The sequence below is a fragment of the Arvicanthis niloticus genome, chromosome 5, assembly GCF_011762505.2.
Source record: "Arvicanthis niloticus isolate mArvNil1 chromosome 5, mArvNil1.pat.X, whole genome shotgun sequence".
NCBI classification, from domain to species: domain Eukaryota; kingdom Metazoa; phylum Chordata; class Mammalia; order Rodentia; family Muridae; genus Arvicanthis; species Arvicanthis niloticus.
In genome coordinates this window covers 33,456,360-33,482,504 of record NC_047662.1, presented here as the reverse complement: position 1 = coordinate 33,482,504, position 26,145 = coordinate 33,456,360, and the positions used below count along the sequence as shown (strand labels likewise).

At 42.0% G+C, this 26,145-nt stretch overlaps 1 long non-coding RNA gene across 2 annotated transcripts in view; it reads left to right on the top strand.

Annotated features, from left to right (window-relative positions):
- The window catches only part of LOC117709471 (uncharacterized), a 156,826-nt gene that overhangs the window by 89,874 nt on the left and 40,807 nt on the right, over positions 1-26,145 (top strand). The window contains exon 2 of one of the 2 annotated variants that reach the window (XR_013110481.1): positions 9,697-9,808. This is a non-coding gene — a long non-coding RNA (uncharacterized LOC117709471). Of the gene's footprint in view, positions 1-9,311; positions 9,809-26,145 lie in introns of those variants that run through there. The other variant, XR_013110480.1, reaches the window with a different exon arrangement.

Here is a 26,145-nt window from a genome sequence, read left to right as displayed (position 1 = left end):
GAATTTGCTATAGGCCCTTAACTTACAGGCTAACCATCTCAAATCTGTTAAAAAAGTTAAAGAAGGACTGGGTCTAAGCCTTGTATTCCTAAATATGTTATAGGTACAATGCCTATGAGAGTATCAATATTCATCTCACTTTTATATCAATAATAAGCTCGTACCAATGAAAACCTTAAATTTGTAATCAAAGTAAATATGTGCTATTTAAGAAGTTATAACTTCATCTTGATAATAATTGTACAGATTTCTACCAATAGGTTATGGCTATGCAATAAATCCTAGCTAATCCTCCCTATTCCCACAAAACCACTACTTTTCCCTAGAAAGACAGCCCAATATTTACCACCTTAGTCCCCAAGCCCAGGGAATAGGGGCGCTGACTCTCCATTAACTTCTTCAAGCTGATTATGGGCATTGAGATATTAGAAGAGGGGTGAGGGGAAGAGTAAATTGATAAGCCTCTGACGCTGTGTCTTCACTGCATCCAGATGGAATTCCAGGACCTCAGAGGTTTGAGCAGGTCTGCTCAGCTTGCTTGATGAGTAGATACACCAAGGCTGTGTATTCTGCAATATATAATTCTCAAAACAAATTTTAGTATCAAGATAATTTTTTTAAAGAGGGCTGACATTTTATTAAAGATGTTGGTTCTAACAGCTTTTCTTTTTTCCCCCCTCTTTTATTGGATATAATATTTACATTTAGAATTTTATCCCTTTGCCCCATTCCCCCCACTACCCAGGAACCCCTTATCCCATCCCCCCTCCTTCTGCTTCTATAAGGGTGTGCAGCCTCCTACCCCCCACTCCCACCTCTCTACCCTCAGATTCTCCTCCTCCCCCACTCAGTGTTCAGCCTTCATGGGACCAAAGATCTCCTCTCCCACCTATGCCCAACAAGGCCATCCTCCCCTACAAATGGAGTCATGTGTCCTTCCATATGTGCTCCTAGGCTGGTGGTTTAGACCCTGGGGAGCTCTGGCTGGTTGATATTGTTGCTCCCCTCATGGGGCCACCAACCTTTTCAGCTCCTTCAGTCTTCTCTCTAACTCCTCCATTGGGCACCCTTGATCAGATTAATGGTTAGCTGTGAGTATCTGCCTCTGGGTATGTCAGACTCTGGGGGACCTCTAAGGAGACAGCCTTATCAGGCTGCTGTCAGCATTCACTTACTGTCATCCATATCAGTGTCTATTTTTGGTGACTGCACATGGGATGAATACCCAGGTGGAATGATCTCCATACAACCTCTCCTTCAGTTTCTGTCCCACACTTTGTTTCCATATTTGCTCCCTTGGGTATTTTGATGCTCCTAAGAAAGACCTAGGCATCCACACTTGTTCTTCCTTCTTTATGAGCTTCATGTGGTCTGTTAGTTGAATCTTTGTTGTTTCAAACTTTTGGGCTAATCTCCGCTTAACAGTGAGTAAATACCATGTGTGTTTTTTTGTGATTGGGTTACCTTACTCAGGATATTTTCTAGTTCCATCCATTTACCTAAGAATTTCTCGAATTCGTTATTTTTAATAATAGCTGAGTAATATTCCATTGTATAAATGTACCACATTTTCTGTATCCATTCCTCTGTTGAAGGGCATCTGGGTTCTTTCCAGCTTCTGGCTATTATAAATAAGGCTGCTATGAACATAGTGGAGCATATGTCTTTGTTATATGTTGGAGCATTTTCTGGGTATATGCCCAGGAGTGGTATAGCTGGGTCCTCAGGTAGTGCTATGTCCAATTTTCTGAGGAACTGCCAGACTGACTTCCAGAGTGGTTGTACCAGCTTGCAACCCCGCCAACAATGGAGGAGTGTTCCTCTTTCTCCACATCCTCGCCAGCATCTACTATCACCTGAATTTTTTATCTTAGCCATTCTGACTGGTGTGAGGTGGTATCTCAGTGTTGTTTTGATTTGCATTTCCCTGATGACTAAGGATGTTGAGCATTTCTTAAGGTGCTTCTCGGCCATTCGTGTTTCCTCAGTTGAGAATTCTTTGTTTAGCTCTGTACCCCATTTTTAATGGGGTTATTTTGTTGTCTGGCGTCTAATTTATTGAGTTCTTTGTATATATTCGATATTAACCCTCTATCAGATGTAGGATTGGTAATGATCTTTTCCCAATCTGTTGGTTGCTGTTTTGTCTTATTGACAGTGTCCTTTGCCTTGCAGAAGCTTTGCAATTTGATGAGGTCCCATTTGTCGATTCTTGATCTTAGAGCATAAGCCATTGGTGCTCTGTTCAGGAACTTTTCCCCTGTGCCTAGGTATTCGAGGGTCTTCCCCAACTTCTCTTCTATTAGTTTCAGTGTATCTGGCTTTATGTGAAGGTCCTTTATTCACTTGGAGTTGAGCTTTGTACAAGGGGATAAGAATGGATTAATTTGCATTTTTCTACATGTTGACCTCCAGTTGAGCCAGCACCACTTGTTGAAAATACTGACCTTTTTCCACTGGATGGTTTTAGTTCCCTTGTCAAAGATCAAGTGACCATAGGTGTGCGGGTTCATTTCTGGGTCTTCAATTCTATTCCATTGATCTTCCTGCCTGTCTCTGTACCAATACCATGCAGTTTTTATCACTACTGCTCTGTAGTACAGTTTGAGGTCAGGGATGGTGATTCCCCCAGAAGTTCTTTTATTGTTGAGAATGGTTCTCGCTATCCTAGGTTTTTTTGTTATTCCAAATGAATTTGTAAATTGCTCTTTCTATCTCTATGAAGAATTGATTTGGAATTTTGATGGGGATTGAATCTGTAGATTGAATCTGAATTGATGATGAATCTGTAGATTGCTTTTGGCAAGATAGCCATTTTTACTAAGTTAATCCTGCCAATCCAGGAGCATGGGAGATCTTTCCATCTTCTGAGATCTTCTTCGATTTCTTTCTTCAGAGACTTGAAGTTCTTGTCATACAGATCTTTTACTTGCTTGGTTAGATTCACTCCAAGATATTTTATTTTATTTGTGGCTATTGTGAAGTGTGTCATTTCCCTAATTTCTTTCTCAGCCTGTTTATCCTTTGAGTAGAGGAAGGCTACTGATTTGTTTGAGTTGATTTTCTATCCAGCCACTTTGCTAAAGTTGTGTATCAGGTTTAGGAGTTCTCTGGTGGAAATTCTAAGGTCCCTTAGGTATACTATCATATCATCTGCAAATAGTGAAATTTTGACTTCTTCCTTTCCTATTTGTATCCCTTTGACTTCCTTTTGTTGTCTAATTGCTCTAGCTAGGACTTCCAGTACTATATTAAATAGGTAAGGTGAGAGTGGGCAGCCTTGTCCAGTCCCTGTTCTTAGTGGGATTGCTTCAAGTTTCTCTCCATTTAGTTTGATGTTGGCTACTGGCTTGCTGTATATTGCTTTTACTATGTTTAGGTATGGGCCTTGAATTCCTGATCTTTTCAAGACTTTTACCATGAAGTGATGTTGAATTTTGTCAAATGCTTTCTCAGCGTCTAGTGAGATGATCATGTGGTTTATTTCTTTGAGTTTATTTATGTAGTGGATTACATTAATGAATTTCCGAATATTGAACCATCCCTGCATTCCTGGGATAAAGCCTACTTGATCATGATGGATAATTATTTTGATGTGTTGTTGGATTCGGTTTGTGAGAATTTTATTGAGTATTTTTGCATCAATATTAATAAGAGAAATTGGTCTGTAGTTCTCTTTCTTTGTTGGATCTTTCTGTGGTTTAGGTATGAGTGTAATGGTAGCTTCATAGAACGAATTGGGTACTGTTCCTTCTGTTTCTATTCGATGGAATAGCTTGAAGAGAATTGGTATTAGGTCTTTCTTGAAGGTCTAATAGAATTCTGCACTAAAACCATCTGGCCCCGGACTTTTTTTGGTGGGGAGACTTTTAATGACTTCTATTTCTTTAGGGTTTATAGGACTGTTTAGATGGTTTATCTGCTCCTGATTTAATTTTGGTATCTGATACCTGTCTAGAAAATTGTCCATTTCATCCAGATTTTCCAATTTTGTTGAGTATAAGCCTTTGTAGTAGGATCTGATGATTCTTTTAAATTTCCTCAATTTCTGGAGTTATGTCTCCCTTTTCAGTTCTTATTTTATTAATTTGGATACTGTCTCTGTGCCCTTTGTTTAGTCTGGCTAAGGGTTTATCTATCTTGTTGATTTTCTTAAAGAACCAGCTCCTGGTTTTGTTGATATTTTGTATAGTTCTTTTTGTTTCTACTTGGTTGATTTCAGCACTGAGTTTGATTATTTCCTGCTGTCTACTCCTCTTGGGTATATTTGCTTCTTTTTGTTCTAACGCTTTCAGGTGTTCTGTCAAGTTGTTAGTGTATGCTCTTTCCAGTTTCTTTTTGTGGGCACTTAGAGCTATGAGTTTTCCTCTTAGTACTGCTTTTATGGAGTCCCACAAGTTTTGGTATGATGTGTCCCCATTTTCATTAAATTCTAAAAAGTCTTTAATTTCTTTCTTTATTTCTTCCTTGACCAAGTCATCATTGAGTAGAGCATTGTTCAGTTTCCACATGTATGTGGGCTTTCCATTGTTTTTGTCATTATTAAAGACCAGCCTTAGTCCATGGTGGTCTGATAGGGTACAAGGAATTATTTCAATCTTTTTGTATCTGTTGAGGCCTGTTTTGTGACCAATTATATGGTCTATTTTGGAGAAGGTACCATGAGATGCTGAGAAAAAGGTATATTCTTTTGTTTTAGGATGAAATATTCTTATAGATATCAGTTAAGTCCAATTGGTTCATAACTTCTATTAGTTTCATTGTATCTCGGTTTAGTTTCTGTTTCCATGATCTGTCCATTGCTGAGAGTGGGGTGTTGAAATCTCCCACTATTATTGTGTGAGGTGCAATGTGTGCTTTAAGCTTTAGTAAAGTTTCTTTTATGTATGTGGGTGCCCTTGCATTTGGGGCATAGATGTTCAGAATTGGGAGTTCCTCTTGGTACATTTTCCTTTGATGAATATGAAGTGTCCTTCCTTATCTTTTTTTATTACTTTTGGTTAAAAATCTATTTTATTTGATATTAGAATCATCGCTACTCCTTGTAGCTTGTAGCTTGTTTCTTGGGACCATTTGCCTGGAAGATTGTTTTCCATCCTTTTACTCTGAGGTAGTGTCTGTCTTTTTCACAGAGGTGTGTTTCCTGTATGCAGTAAAATGCTGGGTCGTGTTTATCTATCCAGTCTGATAGTCTGTGTCTTTTTATTGGAGAGTTGAGTCCATTGATATTAAGAGATATTAAGGAAAAATGAATGTTGCTTCCTGTTATTTTTGTTATTGGAGGTGGAATTATGTTTGTATAGTTATCTTCTTTGGGGGTTGTTAGAAGATTCCTTTCTTGCTTTTTCTAGGTTGTAGTTTTCCTCCTTGTGTTGAAGTTTTCCACCAATTATCCTTTGAAGTGCTGGATTTGTGGTAAGATATTGTGTAAATTTGGTTCTGTCATGGAATATCTTGGTTTCTCCATCAATATTGATTGAGAGTTTTGCTGGGTATAGTAGTCTGGGCTGACATTTATGTTCTCTTAGGGTCTGTATGATATCAGTCCAGGATCTTCTGGCTTTTATAGTCTCTGGTGAGAAGTCTGGTGTAATTCTTGTAGGTCAGCCTTTGTATGTTACTTTACCTTTTTCCCTTACTGCTTTTAGTATTTTTTCTTTGTTTTGTACATTTGATGTTTTCATTATTATATGGTGGGAAGTATTTCTTTTCTGGTCTAGGCTATTTGGAGTTCTTTAGGCTTCTTGGATATTTATGAACATCTCTTTCTGTAGGTTAGGAAAGTTTTCCTCCATAATATAATTTTGTTGAAGATATTTCTGGTCCTTTAAGTTGGGAGTCTTCACCCTCATCTATACCTATTATCCTTAGGTTTGGCCTTCTCATTGTGTCCTGGATTTCCTGGATGTTTTGGGTTATTAGCTTATTGTATTTTGCATTTTCTTTGACAGTTGTGTCAATTTGTGTCAATGTTTTCCATGGTATCTTCTGCACATGAGATTCTCTCTTCTATCTCTTGTATTCTGTTGGTGACACTTGTGTCTATGACTCCTGATCTTTTTTCTTATTTTCTATCTCCAGGGTAGTCTCCCTTTGTGATTTCTTTATTGTTTCTACTTCCATTTTTAGATCCTGGATGGTTTTGTTTAATTTCTTCACCTGTTTGGTTGTGTTTTCTTGCAATTCTTTAAGGAATTTTTGTGTTTCCTCTTTAAGGGCTACTACCTGTCTACCTGTGTTCTCCTCAAATTCTTTGAGAGTGTTATTTATGTCCTTCTTAAAGTTCTCTATTATCGTCATGAGAAGTGATTTTAATTCTGAATCCTGCTTTTCCGGTGTGATGGGGTGTTCAGGGATTGCTATGATGGGAGAACTGTGTTCTGATGATGCCATGTAACTTTGGATTCTGTTGCTTACATTCTTCTGCTTGCCTTTCGCCATCTGGTTAACTCTAGTGTTACCTGTACTAGCTGTCTCTAACTGAAGCTTGCCTTTCCAGTTATCTTGCTTGTGTCTGATCTCCTTGGGGTTCAGATGTCTCTGTGATCTTCTCCAGCTGCTCTGAGTACAGTGGTACCTCTAGGATGCCTCAGGATAAGGTGTCTCTAAGGTAGCAGACCAGCTAGGTGTCTGCTCTTCTGGGTGCAGTGTCTCCTCTAGGATGTCTCAGGATAAGGTGCCCACTGTTCTAAGTGCAGTGGCTCCTCTAGGATATCTCAGGATATGTTGCCTGTCGCTCTGGGTTCAGTGGTACCTCTGCCGATCTGGGTTGAGTGGACCTTCCAGAATGTCTCGGGTGGAACCCAGTGTCCACACAAGAGCAGACAGGACAGAGGTCTGATCCAGGCCTCAGATCCGGGAGAGAGGTGGAAGAGGAGTGCCTCCTCCTCATTTTTAGTTCCTACACATCAGGAACAAACTTTCCACTTTGCAAAGAAGCTGTGAAAATCCTTCTGTGTCTAGCCATTCTGTCTTTAGTGAACTGTTCTTGCTCCCCAAGACCTGGATCTGTCTCTGCATTTCTTCATACCCATAATAGTCTTCCAGTCTCCATCTTCTGAGTCTGAACTTTCTCAGACCCTTTCCTGAGAACCTGTGCAATGACTTCTTCAAGGTCTATGCAGAATCGTCACAGACCTTCCTGCCCCAGGCCTCATGACTCTGAATCTTTTACACTTTAAAATACCTACATCCTGATGGCACAATCTTTGGTTTCCAGTGGGACCACTGACATTTTGGTCATGTAGGTGGCTCTTTAGGGGAAGAATGAACAAGAGAACATTTAGGAGTCCCTTTTATTATTCACCAAACCAATGGCCTCTGTGTGGAGTTAGGGGAGGAGTCTAGAGCTTCTGCCTTGTGCGTGGCTAGATCACATGATCTGTCTGCTTGCAAGGGTCCTTCTTTGAGCCTAAATACAACAAGTTTGAGAAACAACTTCCACACAAAAAGTTAGAGGGATGGAGCTTGACGTTGGCAGAAATGATGTATGAATGAAGTGCCCACTTGCCTTAAATCTGCTAGAGACAAGGCTCCTGTGGGTTACTACAAAGACGATTGAGTCTTTAAAAGTTGCTTAAAAGAGTCTTAAAAAGAGGCTTCAGAGTGCATTGAGGCTAAGCAGGGGCAGCTCAGAGCCAGTCCCTTAAAAGAGAGAGGGAGTGGGTCCAAATCTCCTGGATTCCTGACAGCTTGACCATATCATGATTCTTCCTTGGTGCTGTACTATTAGAGGGAGATGAGCAACAAAAAATAAAAATTGTTTTCTCTATCCTTCCTGATTTTTTAATGTGAAAAAAGAATGCTTTTGTTGGGAACACTTACTAGATTTTTCAACAGGGATAGAGACATCTTTCATTTCTTCACAACATGCATCTCCTCTTCCTTTAACACCACAGTGGCAGACACTCCTGCCTCGCCTGCCCCCCTCCCCCAGGCCTGGGTAGAAGAAAGGCTTTGAGAAGAGTGACAGGCTCCCTGTGGTAAGTCTGTGCCTTGTCACCAAGCCTCCTAAGCTCAGGTCGTAGTAGCCACAGGAGAGCCAGCCCCATGCTGTGTGGCTGGTGACATTTCCGGCTGCCAGTGGCCAACCAATCAGTGACAGACTCAGCTAGCCAGGATGGTGACACATGAAATATGATAATTTTCTCTAAAGAGTCTGGGAGGGGAGGGGGGTTGGCTTTGGCTGGGAGGGTGAGGCAGACAGGGCTAGGTAAGAGAGAGCCAGGCATGGGTTTCAGTGGTCTGCCTGGCAGGACCAGGAGAGGGAATGAGAGTTGGGGCTAGAGCTGGAGGTACCTGACCTAGAGTGGCCCTAGGAACACAGTGATGGAGGGGCTTGCTTGAGGGCCAGGAACAAGGGGGCCGGTAGCAGGGTTGGGATGAAGTTCTGGGGCTCTTGGGTGGAAGACACTGGTCTTTCTTTCAAATAGAAGTAAAGTTACTTTTTATTTTTTCTTAGTGGTACCTCTTTAAAAGCTAAAACAAAACTGGAATAGATGCCATCTGGATAGCTGAAGTAGTTGGCATGCGCGTTTTAAGGCTGGGGGTGGTTTATCTCTCTCTACCCTGTTGTTCAACCTTTATGCACAACTTTGTTCCAACCCCCATCCCAAAAGTTAAAAACAGATTAGCAGTGAAACCTTGCTAACAAAAATTTGAAGAGGAGCCAAATCAGAATCGTCAAACCCAAAGGCCAGGTGGCAGTTTCAGTTTCTGATGCAAGTAGAAGAAAACCTGTCTTCAAGAACAAGATCTGGGATTGAATCTCAAGGTGGATCAGAAATGGTGCCAGAACCATCCTTTGGGCTGGGAACACCTTTTAGTTCCCTGAGACTTCAGGGCAGGGCAGGGCAGGGCAGGGCAGCATGCCCTGGGATTAAGCTGGGTGTGGAGGGTGGGGTTCAGGAGAGACTCCATTGCCTTCAGCTACCTGGCCCTTCTGGCCCTCCAGGAGCAATAAAAGGACCCCAGAGGGGTGAACTCTGTTTTGAGAAGACTGCTGAGGGTCTAACCCATTGAACATGAGTGTTTAGAAGTGTTTACATGCAGTGCTATAAAACATGTGCACTTCGATTATATCCTGTATTTGCATGTTTCTCCCACCATGTAATGTATTATCCACGTGTGCAGATATATAAAAGTCAATGAACATTATCATTGCCTGAAGTTTTGTCCTGTGTGGCAATAGGCCTAGTGTTGCCTTCTTCTAGTATTCCCATCCATGCTATTCAAGTGATAATTGGTGTACTGTATCTTTAAAAGGTTAAAACCCCTTTAAAAAAAAAAAAAAAAAAAAAGAAGGTCTGGACTCCTAGTGGAAAAGACAAGCCGGGCATGGGTTGGCTCTGGATTCGGAAAGCAGCTGCTGATTAGATTCTGTGTCTGCGGGCTGAATTTATTCCGTGTTTCCAGCAGGAATTCAAGAGGGATGCTTCTGTTTGGGTTTCTGATCGTGATTTATATTTATTCAGAGGAATAACAGAGGGTGGATCTGTTCCTGGTGCGAGCATGCTCACCACCAGCCGACTCTCCCATTATCCCCCTGCCTAGTTTGGTGCTCCAGTGTACATGAGTATTCCGTGTGCATATGTGTGTATACAAACACACATGCACGCCTGGATGGACAGACATATGCACAGGTTATTTCTTAAGAACAATTCCTTCAATAAGGTCTTTACCCCTTACTTGAAACAGGTGTTTATGAAAAAAATGCACAATATCCCGACTGACCGGAATAATTGAAGAAAGGTGCTGGATCCGTGAGTCAGAGAACACACAGGACCAGCTTGCTACCCCAAGACTGAAGGTAGGGGACTCTGGGTTTTTATTCCGCGGATGGATTCCTTGCGCTTTATTTTTTCCTGATTGTGTTTTCTCCTGCGGCCGCCACCGGGAAGTGCCACAGTGCTGGGATTCCATTTTGTCGCTGCCTTTCTCACGCCAGGTGTCTGGGTGGCGGTGGCGGGGCTGGCAGGGTGGCCGCGGTGTGCTCGGTGGGCTGCGCGCTCGGCCTGGCTTGGGGAGCGCGAACCTCAAGTGACCCCCGCGCGTCAATCACTAGCAGCCGCGGCTGGGCTGTAACCCTGTGCGCGCCGCGCGCCCCCGCGATCGCTCGGCTGCGTTGCGCTGCAGACCTGGCTCCTGGGCTCCTGGCTGCTGTTTTAGGAAGGGTCAGGCCCCAGAGATATTTGTTGGTGCTTGGTAGAAGGATCATATTGTTCTGATGCTGGGTGCCAGGACCTAAGGGAGAGATTTTTCTCCCTGTTCGCAATCCTGCCACCCCCTGAAAACGATTCCACCGGGGGTGGGGTTGGGGGGCGGATATCACACTTTGTTAGTCCTTTTCCCAAAGCACACTACACCATACCAAACCCAAATGCCTACTGATATGGGAGTGTGGGTTGGGGGAATGTGTTGCCCTGTCACTAATAAAGCAGGTGCCCCTTCTTAGATGTCCCACATTTCACCATATTTTAAAATGGGAACACTGCTGGTGACGAATGGCCCCTGGGGAGGAGATGGACAACCAGACTGGTTGGTGGCTGGGACAGAAGGGGTGGAGTAGAGGAACTTGGGGACCTGTATGGACTTCCTTGAAGCTGGCTGGTTTGGTTTATACTGCTCGTCAGGGTCAGGACCCTTTCTGTGGCTTGGCCTGTCCTTGAACTTTGGAGACAATGTTTACACAAGAGCCTGCTGGCCTGGTGGAGTGGTATTGTGGTCCTCTTTTTGCTTTGCTTCTTGAAAGTTCTGGCAGCCTTTGGTTTTGCAAGGCAGTGGCCAGGTGCCGTGGAAATATCAGGCATGCTTTGATTTTTTAACCCAGGCTTGCCTTCTGTTGTTGGGGTAGGGGTGGAGAGTGGAGGGTTGGGGAAAGAGAACAAGGCATTTGTTGAACTAACCTCTACAGAAGTGTTCTCCAACCCATGTTTATGTAGTTATGTAATCCCAACTAATGATCAGACCCTGTGCCCAAATACTACTAGCATCAGCCCTCCTGCACTCAAGTTGGGTGCTTCTGTTGTTTATAATGTCTTTATGTAATTATGTGTGGGATGACGACAAGGAAGCATGTGGGGACCAGGAAGAATCATTTGAACAATTAGAGGGTCAAGAACACAGGCAAAGAGCAGGACTCAGGTCTCAGAATTGGGTTGGTGTTGATCTGAAACTTTCCCACCGATTTCTGCCCAGGTGATACTTGTCCGGACTTTCTGTTGTAATCTCACCCCTTTCTGTTCGTGGAGAAGGATATAGCCACTGTTGCAGGGCCTCAGATTCCTAACTCAAAAGGATAAAAGGACACTGGGTCTAGGCTGGTCACTTAGGTGCCTCCAGAGGAAGAACCAGAGAGAAGTCTGTCCTGCCACCTGTGCCAGTTTTACTCTGGGCCGGGATGTCCTGTGGGGTAGAAAGAGACCCATGTTGGTGGATCTTTTTGGCATCCACTTCTTGAAGCAGACACTTGCAAGAGCTGCATGCCCTTTCCATTCTTGCACTGTAATGATGAGGGTTTTGCAAGATAGGAGGATAGCTGTCCTTCGAGGAGCTCTGCAGTCAGGAGAGCTTATGCTCTCCCTTCCACCCAGCTCTGTAAAGTACCCACAGTCCACAGAGCTCTCTCTTAACATAGAGAGAGACTCTGATCATGTTCTTATCTACTCCTCCTGGGCTGGTGGGCAGGTTTGATAAATTGGTGACTAAATCTGGCCTTCTAAGGCTACAATTATTTTTTGGTCCTCAATACCCTGGTACAGCAGTTGGCTGGTGGGGGTGGAGGTGAAGGGAGCATTGTTGCTTTAAGGGCTAACTATTACTGTGTGCTCTGTAAATCAAGATGTGCTCAATTGGCACTATTGTCAAGATGTCTCCGCCCATTGTATTACAGCAGTGGCCACCCTCCTCAGAGTGCAGAAGTATAAGCTGCTCTTGGACCCCTGCCAAATGAGCCAAGGAGGCATTTAGTGTGTGAAGGTTCAGGCAAGAGGAGATACATTTAATCTGAAGTCCTGGCAGATTCCAAGATACAACTTGATGGAAGATAATGTTAAGACAACTGTGTGACAACTAGATAGCTTTCAACTTGTCTTTCTTCCAGCTCAGCAAGATTTTTGATGTCTTTTAGGGTTTGTTTATTTATTTATTTATTTATTTATTTCCTTAGGCCCTGACAGGCTGGTTTTCAGTCTCTTACCACAGGAGGAGACAGGGCACATTTTGCTGCTTCCTAACTGTACCAGGACTGGCAGGGCAGGAAACCAGACTGCCTGAGCAAGCAGTTCTGCTCTTCATCTGTAAAGCTGGTGGAAGGATCCGAACCTTGAGAAAGAACCGAGATAGAGCAGAAAGTACCATGTGCTCTGCAGCTGGAGGGCTTTATAGGTGTCACACAATCTGGACTGCACAGACATGAAGAGTAAAGCAGAGAGACATCCATCACAAGTCTGTGGGTGTGAACTTCATCCTGCTTCTATTGTTGGTGGGAATTTCAGACCCTCTTTTAGGACTTAGCATTTAATTTAAAATTCTAAGAGCCCTGCTAAATGCACTTAGAAAATCTGGAGAAATCATTAAAGCTTTGTGAAAGGGTTAAGGAGGTTGTTTTTAATCAAACATCAGTAAAACTAATAATAATAATGCTAGAAACAGGAGCAAGTGAAAAATTATGTTTAAAGGCTATAAGAATTTAAAATGTAAACTTTTAAGATTAGGAAAAGCATATAAGCAAATTAATAAACTGTTATATATTTTGTTGCATCTTTTGATCTGTGTATACCAAGAACAAGTTTAATGGATGTTTTTGTGCCCTGTTTAAGAAGGCACGTGGATCAGCAGCACAAACCAAGTAAGTTATGATTGGTTTCTGTTTACCATGGTATTTAGAGAAAAGATGCAGCTATTTAAGAAAATAGCCTGCCCCCCAGTACTCCCTAAAGTTTCTGGATAGCCAGAGGCTTGCCAATCAAATCATAGTACAACTATAAAGTCCTGCTGGGAACTTGGTGATCTTTGGTTGACCTTTAATAGGGCTGCACTATACATAATATTAGTGAAGTTTTCTTTTTTTTAACATTTGAAAATCCTGAGAAGATGATATTGGAACTTCCATGTGTCTTCTTGTGATGAGACACACTCCAGCCTTCTGGGCCAGTGACACGCTACAGTTGAAGGAGGGCTGATGATGGACCTGGGTGGAAGAGGTGGGCCCTAGTGGCAGAGCTCCTTATGCCTTTTTAGGGAAGGAGGGTTGACCACTGCCAGTGCACTGCTCCACTGGATAAATGACTTCAAGATGTTATGACCACACCCAAGGGATAGTAGTGGGGATTATTTAATTCAGATATTGTGCTCAGAACTGGAAGGATGTCTGACTTACGTGAGCTCACAGAGTGTGTCCCAACTCTCTGCCCATGTGCTCAGCTGCAATTCTTCTCTAACACAAAGGCAATAGGAAGAGGACAAGTAGAAGGAAAGGAAGACCTGGGCTTTTTGAAAGAGTACTTTTTACAGTTTGGTCCATCTGTGGAAAATGTGAGGACCTAACTAAAAGCAGGCGAACAGCAATGCTTAAGGTCTGAATGCATAAATTTATTGTCAGATCACTTCTCTGAAAGAAAATGTCCATTTCAGGTCATTAAATATAAATAGAAATGTTCAGAATTATTTAAAGGCTCCATGTCTTCAAGGGAAGGGGCATCATAGTAATGAGTGGAAGAGAAGCGATTCCATGAAATCCCAAGGGAGTAGGGAGGCAGAGTGGAGCTGGGGATGTGAAGTGACTGAAGGCCTCTCTGGCTGTCTTGCTGAGTCACTGTTGAGAATGCTTGCTTGGGAAGTGGAATGGCAAATGTGGGCTTTGAAAAAGATAGATGAACTTATGTATGAGTGAGGGCTCCTCCCCTTGTCACCAAGTGCTCCTGAATGCCAAGTGTAGCTTACGTTCTTGTGGACAGAGAAGTATGGTGGATCTTTACTCTTAGATATTTGAGGCATGAACCAAGACTGGCTCTCAACTTTAAGGAGTGAAGCAGAGAGAAGCACAGGGACCTTGGGAGCTCTCTGAGCATCTATGGCCCTTGTAATGGAAGTTCGAGGTTAACCTTAAAACAAAACAAAACAAAACAAAACAAAACAAAACGCAGTCATGGTTGTATAACTGCATCCAAAGAAAAGCCAGTGAAGAATAATGGAAACAACAAATGAAAGCAGCATTATAAATGATGTGTGAATGGTTCTTTGGTAAAGTGTTTGCCTTGCAAGCATGAGGATCTGAGTTCAATCCCTAGATGTGGTTAAAAAACAGTCAGGCATAGTGGTGAGGGACGTAAAAATCTCATTGCTGGGGAGGCAGAGACAGAAGTATCCCTCGTGCTCACTGGCCAGCCAGCCTAGGCTACTTGGTGAGTTCCAGGCCAGGTACCTGAGAAATGACATCTGAGATTGTCTTCGAGCCTCCATATGCATTCTGCATACATACACATGCACACACACATGAACAGGCACACACACATGTGCACACTAATACACATACATATGAACATGAACACACACATATTAAAAATAGCATGATATATTCAGTTGAGTCTATGGATAATTTTAGTCTCTTCAGTTTTTGGCTGCATTTCTAGGCTCAACATGAGGTGGTGAATCTAATGAGTCCTGAAAGAAATGAATGCCTTTGACAGAAAGGGGGAAGGACTTTGAAAATCTTCTTAAGATCTTATGTGGTAGATCCTTGATCATTACATCTCAGACTCCTGGACAAGGCCCACATTTGGAAATGCAGAAAAAAAAATAGCATAGTCTTTTCCCTTCCTCTGGCTGTGGCTTCAGCCAGAGGCCATGTAGAAACCACCAGCACTTTGCCTTTGCAGTGTGCAGTTCCCATGTCAGGATCTCTGTGTGTCTTTTGGCATCTTAGGATGAGTATATTGCACCTTGGAGAAGGCCCAGATCATTGATCCCTCTTATCTGTGACTTTGTTACACAAAGGTCACATTTGGTTTCAGATAAAAAGACAAATTGCCGTGGGCATGGCTCTTAGGAGTCGATCACAAAGAACTCAAAGAGTGAATGTTAACTACAAATGCCCACCTGCTGGGGTGGCCAAAAAGAGTGAGCATGTATACATTGCCCAAAACATCCCAACTCCCTGGCCCTCAGAATAGACTTAATGCAGTATTCGAAACTCTCCGACTTATCAAATCTTGGTGAGGGTGCTGGATCATTCACAGGTGAAGCATGTGCTCATGAACCCAACTGAAGCATTGCTATGCAAAGCCAGGCAAGAGAAATGGCAGTCACTTGCTCCCTGCCCTTGTTTTGAAGACTTCTAAAGTTGAAATTATTTCAAGGGATTTCTTAAAGCATAATTATGATCACGGCAAATGGGGGAGCTGGAGCCTAATATGTTCTGGATTCCGATTTCTGCTCTGTGGGCATCCTTGCAAGGGTCTCCTGAAATGATAGGGAAGAGCCAGAAACCAACCAGTCACCATGTGGGGAATCTTTCCCAGCAGCTGAGATGACAATCTCATATTCTTTCAGATTAATTGTAATGAAAAAAAACAATAGAGAAAACATATGGTGAAGTATTTAAATCATACATTTATAAATTGTATCTAAGGAAAAACAGTACTGCCAACACTCAGTACTCCTTTGTCCACTTGAGAGAAAGAGAGGTAGATGCCTCCTCCTCCATGCATCCTATTTCATCTGCACTTCTCACTGGTACCATTTCTCAGACATCTCCATGTCTTTCCCCTTATTTTTCTTTATTCTTCTTATATTTGTGCTCATAAACAATATCTTAATTAGTTTGTGGTGCCACATAAGAAATGGCATCATAGTGGTATTTTGTTGTTCTGATGTTTAATAAATGTGGACCAGGAGCACCAGTAAAACCACACTGGTTAACAAACAGCGGGGCTATCTCCGTATCATCAGTAAATTGCTCCTTACCTGATCAATCCTGAGTGCTCCTCTGATACTTCTCTGAGTCCTCCCCTCCTCTCTAAGGTCCAAAGCAGGATTGTAATACTGTGGGTACCAACCAGTGGCTGGATGCTTTACTCCTTGGTCCATTCACACTGTTGACTGTTGCTAGAATGTCTTCATTTTGCTGAACTGCTGTATGGGATAAGATGGGCACATCATGGTTTATAACTATCTTATTATGAATAAACAGATTCCCAGAATTTTTTACTGTTGCAAACAGTACAGCTGTAAGCATTTTTGTTCAACCCCCCTGCTGAGCATGTACATTTGTTGAGGGAATAAACACAATAGTAGAATCTCTGGTCACAGACTGTGAATGTTTTCAATGCTACACGGTAGTTTCAAATTAATTTCCACTAGCTTATGTGAATTCACCTCAATAAAAAATTAATTTCCATTGTGCCATATATATATATATCTCCTGCTGCAGTGTAGAATTGTCTCTGTTGCTTTGTACTGTTGCCAATGCTTTATATTTTGTAGGATATTGCCAGATGTTTTTGTCAGTCTTATGGGAGTGTAACAATAGCTTATTTGGTTGTGTATATTTTATTGCTTCAGAACTTTGTATGAGTTGCTAGTCTTTCAGATTGTGTGTGTGTGTGTGTGTGTGTGAAGAACCTTCCACATCTGTAGACTGTTTATTTTAGCTCAATGTTCTATACATATTTCTATTTATGTTGGAGTTCTTTCTATTCTCAAAGCTGTTACTCTTCTGTATACAAGTATCTTCTCATTCATGGCTCTTTCAGTCACTTTTTAAAGTGTCTTTAAAGAAATGGAAGGTCTTGATTTAAAGTACTAAAGATGTATCTATCTTTTCTTTGTCATTAAGCATTTCATATTTTAAGGACATCCCGAAGAGAAACATTATCTTCTAGAAGTTTTAGGTTTTTTCTTTCATGTTCCCCAAACATAACATTTTCTATGGATTTGACATTTATCATCAAAGGAGGATATGCCATTTTTCTGTAATCTGTGAAGGCTTTAAAATTATTTTATTTATACTTAATGTGTGCATTCATCCATGTATGCCATGAGACAGCTTGCAGGAGTTGGTTCTCTTCATGCACCATGGGGTCTAGGGATTGACTCAGATCATGAGGTTTGGCTGCAAGTGCCTTTTCTTCCTTAGTTGTCTTGCCTGGCCTCTTAAAGCTTAACAACAAAAAAAAAATAATGAAATTTTGAAAATTGCTTTTTCTATATTTATTGAGATTTGTGTATTTTTTTTCTTCCTTAAATTTGTTAATGTATGGTTAACTGATTTTCTAATATTAAATTAATCTTGCTTGCCTAGAATAAACTTTATTTATCATAACAGGTTCACATTTGTATACGTCTAGATTCATTTTGGTTATATGTTGCTTAGAAGTTTTGTATCTATGCTATGATTTCTATTCATTATACTCTCCTTGTTAGGTGTTATATTGAGTTTGAGCTAGGCCTAGACAGTGGGTTTTAGAACAGTCTCTCTTTTCCTGTTCCCAAGAAGGGTTTTTGTATGGCCAGTTATTATTTTTTCCCTGAAAATTTAGAATTTTTTTTTACTCAATTTCTTCAGTAATTAGTGGATAATCAGGTTTTAATTGTTTTTCTTGACTCAATTTTGGTAAACCCTTCTTTTCTATTTTGTTTGACTTTTAGACATTTGCTATCAACTTGTTTGTAATAGGCATGTATCTTTTAAGTTCTGTTGTGTCTGTAGTTGTGTCCCCTTCTCATTTCCACTACCAATGTAGCTGGTTCTGTAGTCTTCTCAGAATTTGTCACAGCTTTAAAGAACCAGTTGTTCATGATCTTATCATTTATTTTCCAGCATATGCATTTTTATATTGATTTTTAAATTTTCTTGTGTTAGCTTTGAGATATTGTTATCTCTTCTTTTAAATGTTTGTTTTTTAATTTTCAAGGTTTTCTACTTTAATTTGTTACACATCTCTGACATGTCTTAGCTTCATATCATTTGATTTTAAGTATAATTTTCACTATGGTTATCCCTTAATTTGTAGCTACTTATAGCTATAGTTTTTTTATTTTAAAAATCTAGGTACTTGTTTTGCTTGTTACCTTCCTGCTATTAACTTCTAACCTAATTTTATGTTAAATCACAAATGTATGCATAAAAATTGACTTTTAATTTTGATTAATTTTTTGAGATAAGGTTTCACTATATAGCACAGGCTGACTTAGAACTTACTATGTAACTTACTATGTAGAACAGGCCAGTCTTGAACTCAAAGAGATCTGCTTGCCACTGTTTCTGGATGCTGGTATTAAAGGTATGAAGTACTATGCTTGGGCTAAAGCCCAACTTTAAAACACATTAGTGATAAAGTTGAATGTGTGGTCAATTTTTATCATGTTATATGAGTCTATTATGCAAGTTCTATATGCATAATAATATGTGTAAGAACTATATACAAGTTCTACATCAAGCTTCCTGATTATGTTGGTCACATCCTTTCTATCTTCACTGTTTCTCTTTTGTTTGACTAATTATTGAGAGAAATACATTAAAGTCTCCTACATGATTATAGACTTGATTTTCCTTTTGTAGTCTTTCCATTTTTGTTTTTATGTATTTTGAGCCCTTGTTACTAAAAGCCTGCATGAGTTTAGAATAATTTTGTATTTCATGTTTACTGAATTTTGTATTAAAAAACTAGATCATTTTCTTTTGTGATTCTTTTAGTCTTGAATCTTATATGGACTAATACTCACATAATTCTACCCACTTTGTTTTGTTTAATATTTTCTGTTAGAGTTTAAAATATTATTATAATTTTCTTAATGAGAAGTTAAAAACAACCCTTAGGTTTTTGTTTGCTTGTTTTTGAGAAAGACTTTTATTTGTTGTTAGATAAGGGTCTAAGTTGACTTTTTCTCCTCGAAGGTTATTCTGCTTGTCACCATGTTACCTTGTCTCATTGTCACCTTTTTATATCTGGCTTTCCTTTGAGAACAATTAATATTTTTTTTTTCATTTTGAGCTACATTTAAATGTTTGATGTTTGTCTCCAGTATCCCATGGTTTTACAAGGTGTTCAGTACTTGCTACTATCTCATACTTAATCTTCACAGTCAGGGGAAATTCTCCTCTTGTCCCCTATTCCCACGAGGCCACAAAAATGAAGCTCAAGGTCACTATAATCTGCAAATGTCCTCAAGCTGGCATGCAGCATTTGGCTGCCTTTCTAGACTGCAGTTTTTACTTTGTTTTATTTGTTCACATTTCTCACAAAAAATTCCAGCTCATTAGTCATTTAGAAAGGTGTTTTCCCTATTATACCCATTTGTATTACTCATTCCCAGTAAGTTGGTACTGTTTACCAGGAAATTTCTACTAGAAAATTCTAGTTCTTAGCATTAACTTTAATACCACAATGGATCTTAATACTTACCAACCATGGAAGAGTCTGCTGAGCCTGTTAAGGGATGTATATATACCCTCACAGTTTTGTAGTGGTGAGTCTGTCTCATGATCTAGTCAGCAGATAGGATGGTGTGTTCTTCCTAAGGCAACATTACAGGCTCCTCCAAGGTTGATGAATGTGTTGGTTGTCAGTTTGTTTTAACCTGGCAGTTAAAGTCTTATGAGGACAGCAGTAAGTGATTCTGAGTTGTAACCAACAGTTTTACCCTTACATGCAAACTTACAGCTACTAGGAACTCAATTCTTTCTCCATGGTAAATTGAAAGAGCTGGTGGATTTGGGCTAGTTTTCAGTTTCAGGCAGTGACTATTCTGCTTTGGTATGATGCAGCGTCCTGCCTTACCACCCAAGACCTGAAGAAGAGTAAATCAGGCTAAGAGGTAGACTCAAGGAAGACCCAGGATAATTTAGTTTCTCTGTTATAGATGCCTCTTTTCTTCCTGATTGTAGCATAGCAAGGTGTCTGCCTGCACACTACCCTCATGTATTCAGTTTCAGTATGCTAGGGATCTTAGGGTCCCACTCTCCTATGTGTTGCGGTATATTGAAGGCACCCTGTAGTTCTCTAGGACTGATCCTCTCGCCTTCTAGCAAACAGGAAGATGGGGGTCAGCTGGCATCCTCAGCCCTGTTTCCTTGCCCATGTGTCTGTGCTGCTGCACATGGCTGAACTCAACTCCCAGGGCTCTTGGCTGAAGGACCTCATAACACTCTACCAAGAGACCTTGACTGGTGAGTGACTCTGCTGTGGCCTGCTCTCAGGCAGGTGGGCCCTGCTGCTTACTTCCTGAAACATTTTGGAGCAAGGGCAGTTGGTTCATTATTGTCCCCTTCCCTTCCTGTGAACCTACTGTTGGGGAGGGAGGGTACAGCAGATGGGCTTCCTGGTTGCCAGGGACCTCCTGTAGCCCTGGGGAGCTAACAATGCCAATCTCACTTCTGTTCCTATCCCTGGGTCCTTGAACATCTTTATCCATTCTCACCAAGCAAGATTGATATGTGCCGGGAGGAGACTGTCTTAGATGGTCATATAGGCACTAGGTGGATCAGGGGCTCCTCTTTCCATCTGTGCTTCCTAAAGAACTCACCTAGTTGAGTCTGGGGCTGCCACCCCACGCTCTACTTCTATTCCCAAATAGACAAGACAATAATTCAGGGTCCAAGAAAGGAATAATGTCTTATTTTCTTGATCAGAGGCAAACTCTCTTCCTCCCTTTTCATACTTAGGGATCCTTAGAAAGGTGATCTATTTTGAATGCACAAGATTGTGCCTGGGAGGCAGAAGAAGCTACACAGGGGCCAGCAAAAGCCTTGTAGGCTTGCCAGCCTTCTCTGTGGGTCACTGGCCAGTTCAGTAGAGCATCTGTCCTTTGAAATAGGCTGAGAAGCAGGAAGCCTGGGTTTCTGATTAGCTCACTAATTTGTAATGGCAGTCCTGGAAGTACCTGGGATCCTGGGGCTTGGGAAGAGAGGTAGTAAGCTTTGGAAGGAGAGAACAAGATGAGAGTGGAGAGTGGAAGATGAGATGGGAGAAGAGGAAAGAGGGGAATGAGCAAGGGAAAGAGAAAGAAAGAAGGGAAGGATGATGCAGAATGAAAGAGGGAAGGAAGAAAAGGAGGGAGAAGGGGACAGAGGGAGAGAGATAAGGGAGGAGCAAAAGGGTGGAACATACATACAGTCCTCACTCTGGCTTCAGAACCCAGCACATGTCAGTTGGTTGACCTCTGACTCATGTAGCCAAGGATGTCTTTGAGCATCTTACCCTCTGTCTCTAACTCCCAAGTGCTGGGATTACAGGTGTGCGCTTCCGTGCTCAGTGTTTTGCAGTAGTGGAGATTAAACCCAGGGCTTTGTGCAAGCTAGGCAAGCACTCTACCAACTACACTATACCCCTGCCCCCACTGCTTTTATACCCATATACCTGTGGATAGAAATTTGGGTTCTTACTACATTTGAACTGTCGTGAACAAAACTGCCATGAACATTTGCGTACAGGTCCTTGTGTGTCTGGAAGGTTTCATTTCTTTTGGGTAAATTCCTGATCAGGTCTGTGCTGATTTTCTGTTTCTACACCAATCTGCCGGTCATTGGGTTCTGTTCCACTTCTATTAAGGAACATCAAATTATTGATTCCTTTTTTGTTGTTGTTGTTGTTGTTGTGACAAAATACCATAACAAATGTAGCTTAAGGAAGGATGTGTTTATTTTGGCTTACATTTTGAGGATACAGTCCATAATGTTAGGAAGGCATGGAGGTAGGAGTGTGAGGCAGTTGGTCAAACTGCACCCTAAGTCAGGAAGTGGGAAGTGATGGATGATGGTACTCAGCTAACTTTCCCCTTTCCATTAATTCTGGGATCCCACCTATGGAATGGCGGTTTAGAGTGGGTTTTCCCATTTCGATTAACCCAATCCAGAACCTCCTCAGGCATATCCAGAGATTTGTCACCTGAGTGACCTTAGATCTTATTGATAATCAATATTAACCATATCAGATAGTAACAGATGCTGGACTCTGAGCTAGAGTCACTTATTCTAATTGTCCACTGACCTGTTTGACACCCTCTATAGGACATTTGGTGTGAGAAGGAAGAACACAGGCACTGGAGCCAGACTTCCACCCTGACTTTGTCATATACCATGTGACCCTGCATACTTGATTTCTTTGTGCCTCAGTTTCCTCACCTGTCAAATGTGGAAAACTCTCTTGTGCGATGGGTAGATAGAAATAGATATACTTGGCCTGTCTTGAATACTCCGCTATTGAAGGACTTGACAAGGAATAACAGGGTCTGAAATGTTCATGCCAGATTTCGTGGCTGCTCACAATGGGACTGCCAGCCTTTTTTCTTCCTGGCATCATGCCCTTGCCCTCTGATTGAGCAGCTTCTGTAATGAGTGGACAGTGCTTTTCCATCGCCACTTTTCTTCCAGCCTGGAAACGAGCTGCTGCCTTGGTTGCTTAAGCTGAAGTTTTGTTCCTAATTAAGCACCTGTGATCTTCCTGCCTTAGCCTCCCAGGGATTACAGGAGCCTTAGCTTTTAGTGTGGTCCAGTTCCATATCTCAGATACACCAACCAAACAGCAAGCCCTGGAAATATCCCATTGTGATCTGAGATACTTACCCCCTGGTTCTCTTCAGAGTCAGCTTCCATGGGGCTTGAAGCCCTGTGCTGACTAGAGACCTAGCAAAGGGACCTCGGGCTCAGGAATACCTGTCCTATAACTCTGCACAAGACATGACTGTCAGGGCAGTATCCACTGTCAGCACAGTTGAGGAATCTCATCTTCAGCTTCCCATTTCTGTAAGCTAAACTCCCTGGGAGGGCAGTGCTGTTATTAAGGTGGAGATTGAAGCTCATTGAGTGGATGTTGGAGAAAAAGATGTGGCCCTTCATTTCTTAATGCAGAGATAGAAACCCTTTCTGGACTGGACCTTTTTCTTTCTCCAAAAGGAAGAACAGGAGAAATCAGACAGTAGGACTGACCTTTGAGAGTCTAAGGGAGGCACCTGTATAGACACTGATCATGCAATCAGGTGGTGGCAAGAGATTGGCTTTGTTGTGTTTTGGTTTGATCTGTTTGTTTGAGACATGGTTTCTCTGTCACAGTCTGGAATTCACTGTGTAGCTCAGGCTGACCTTAAAACCACAATTCTGCATTACCCTGCTGAGAACTGAAACTATAAACATGCAACACTATGTTTGCTTTATAATCAGCTTCTTTTAATTTAATTCTTGATAATTTCATATATGAGTACTTCATGTATATCATTTCATCCTTCCCCTTCTAACCCTTCACTACCTCTTAAATCCATGAGTGAGTGTGTGTGTGTGTGTGTGTGTGCACGCCTATAGTTCTGTGTTGCCTATAGTTCTTCATCTAGGCATGGGCGGGGCCTTGTGGGCTTTCCTCCTTTTATATTGGGTTATTAGCTAGTGCTGTCTTTGCACAGGTCTTGGTTATGAGATCATATTGTTGAGATTTCATGAGTTCAGCTTCCCTGCCATGTCTAACAGCAAGTGAGAGGACAACTTTGGAGACTTGGTTCTCTCCTTCCACCATGGGTTCTGGCCATTGAATTCGATTTGTCAGACTTTTGCAGAGAGTTCTTTTATCCTTTAAATATCCCTGAGGGTTTTTTGAAGCTTTTAAAAATTAAAATATAATTATATCATCTTTACTTTTCTTTTTCCTAGAATCAACTTCTTTTAAAAATATTTATTTTTATTCTGTATAAATAAATAAATAAAGCATTATGTATAAATGCTTTGCCTGTATATATGTCTGTATAACACATGTGTACCTGTTGCCCATGGAGGCTAGAAGAGGGTGTTAGATCCTCTGGAACTGGAGTTACAGACTCTTGTGAGCCACCATGTGAGTAATGGTAACCAAACCCCAGTCCTATGTAAAAGGACTTATCAATGCCATTAACTGCTGAACCATCTATCTAGAATTAGCAAACTATCTACACTGGCTCCTGGGGGCTGGGAAGGACAGGGACCAAAGGAACACAGAAAGGCTGATGGCTTCTCATTGTCTGTCTCCTGATTCAACCCTAGCTCTGGTGGTGAGGGCGTGGGTGAGCTGGCCTCAAGGGAATAAGAGTAGGAGATCTGGTCCTATTCCTTGCCAGCGATGGCACTTGGGTGAGCTAACCAGGGTAGTGCTGGAGAGAGGGCCCAGGTACTGTGGTTGTGGGAGAAGCTGATGGGCTGACCAACTCAGCTACCATTCAGGCCCAGATCCAAGGCTTTGAATTGGCCCACCCTAACATCTACCCTGTCTATGAACTTCTAGAGCATGAAAAGGGGCTGGTCCTGCAGATCCAAAGCTACAGGATCTCTGTGACACAGGGCAACAGTAGAGTATCAGAGAAGAGTCCCTGTAAAGATCTATAATTGATAGTGTAGCAGAAGCCAGCGGCCTTGAACCAGACTAAAGATTCATTGCAATGAACATTTACAAGTAAAGATGCTTGGACAAAAGTGTATATATACTGTGTGATACTGTGCAGCTTCCATGGTGAGATGCTTGTTTGTTTTTACTTTTTGTTTTCTTTTTTGAAGGTGGAAGAATGCAAGGCTGGAGGGTGGATATGAAGGGACAGGGAGATGAGTGGGACTGGGTGTATGATGTGAAATTGACAAAGTATCAAAAAAAGTTTTAAAAAGAGTGTGAACTTTGGGTTGTTCAGTAGCTCTGTGGTAGAGTGCTAGTCTACATTTGTAAGGTTCTGGGTTCAGACCCCAGCATCACTACCACAACAATGTTAGAGAAAAGTAAGACCTTTATTGGGGCATGGTGGTACACGCCAGTTACTCTCACCCTCAGGAGAGACAAGATGAATACCATAGGTTGGAGCCAGCCTGAAGTATAGAGAAAGTTCTGGGCCAGCAGGGGCTATCTTAAAGCCTTGTATACCTTAAGTTTTCCTCTGGAAGAATCCACAGGTGGAACACTCTAGCTAAAGAGTAGAAGAAGTTCTGTTAGAAACCAAGCAGAGAAAGCAAGAGGAGTCATGATACTGGAGCTGAAGAGGTGATGTCACCCTTGTCACGGGATTGGCAGACTGAGGACCTGTGCATACATGCTGAGTGTCTAGAGACTGCCTTAGACTTCAGTGGCTGCACTGTGTCAGGACTGGCCTTTCTGTACGAGTCAATTGAGACTGCTCGTCCTTTCATGAAGGGATCAAGTTCCCTGGTGTTTGCCTGGCTAATTACTTCCTTGCTTGTGCTCATAGACCCAACCATACTGAAACCTATGGGTTTTCCTGATGCCTCTGCTTTCCCTTACAAGGTTAGCTTCTGTTCTGCAAAGTGGCTCACCAGTGTATTTTTCAGACTGCTTGATGAGTCCAGGCTATCTGCTACAGATATAACACTTCATGATTTATTTCCAAGTAGATGTTCTTGGGAACGTCAAGAACCATGCTGTGGGAGCCAGGTGAGCCTTTGCTGTTGCTTTGGAGCAGAGGATAATTCCAGCCTCAGAAACCCTGGCTGTGGTCACTGGCTTCGGGCTACAATATTTGTAAATGTAGTGTTGGAATGTGTGGATTGCAGCCATACTGGAACTCATGTCAAGGCTCCAAATCAACATTTGGGAGTTGCTACATGTTGTAGGGGAAGTATTTGAATGATTGTCCATCTGTGGGAGGTAGCAAGGAAGCAGGGAATGCATGGGGTGTGGTCTTCAGTCTCTGTGATCAGGGATAATGCAAACAACATGAAATAATGCAGGCCTGGGGAGGAGGTGCTAACACTTGGTGAACACCATCTAAGGGAACAAAATGGAAAATAACATGCCCTGATGTGCTTCACCTGGCGTGCAGTCCTAGAAGCAAGGTGTCATGAGAATGTGAGCCATGACTGTGCTGCTCTGTGGGGTCCTGGTTTCTCCCCCCTGTGCCTCTGTTCCCTCAATAAACCAGAAGGGGAGAGAATACTATGGCATAGAGTAGTTAAGAAGGTTAAATGGCTTCATGTCTACATATTGCTTTGGGTAGTGCCTGGCACTTCAAGACACATATACATTGTTTGTTAAAGACATAAAGGAACCTGGAGCCCTTGGAAGATAAGTAAATGGTGCAGAGGCTGCTGACTAGGAAGCTCTCAGGTAGGATCTGAACCTAGCCTCCTGCTGACTTGTAGCCAGCTTTCCCAAACTTGGCACTCACCTATTCTGAGCCAGACAATGCCTT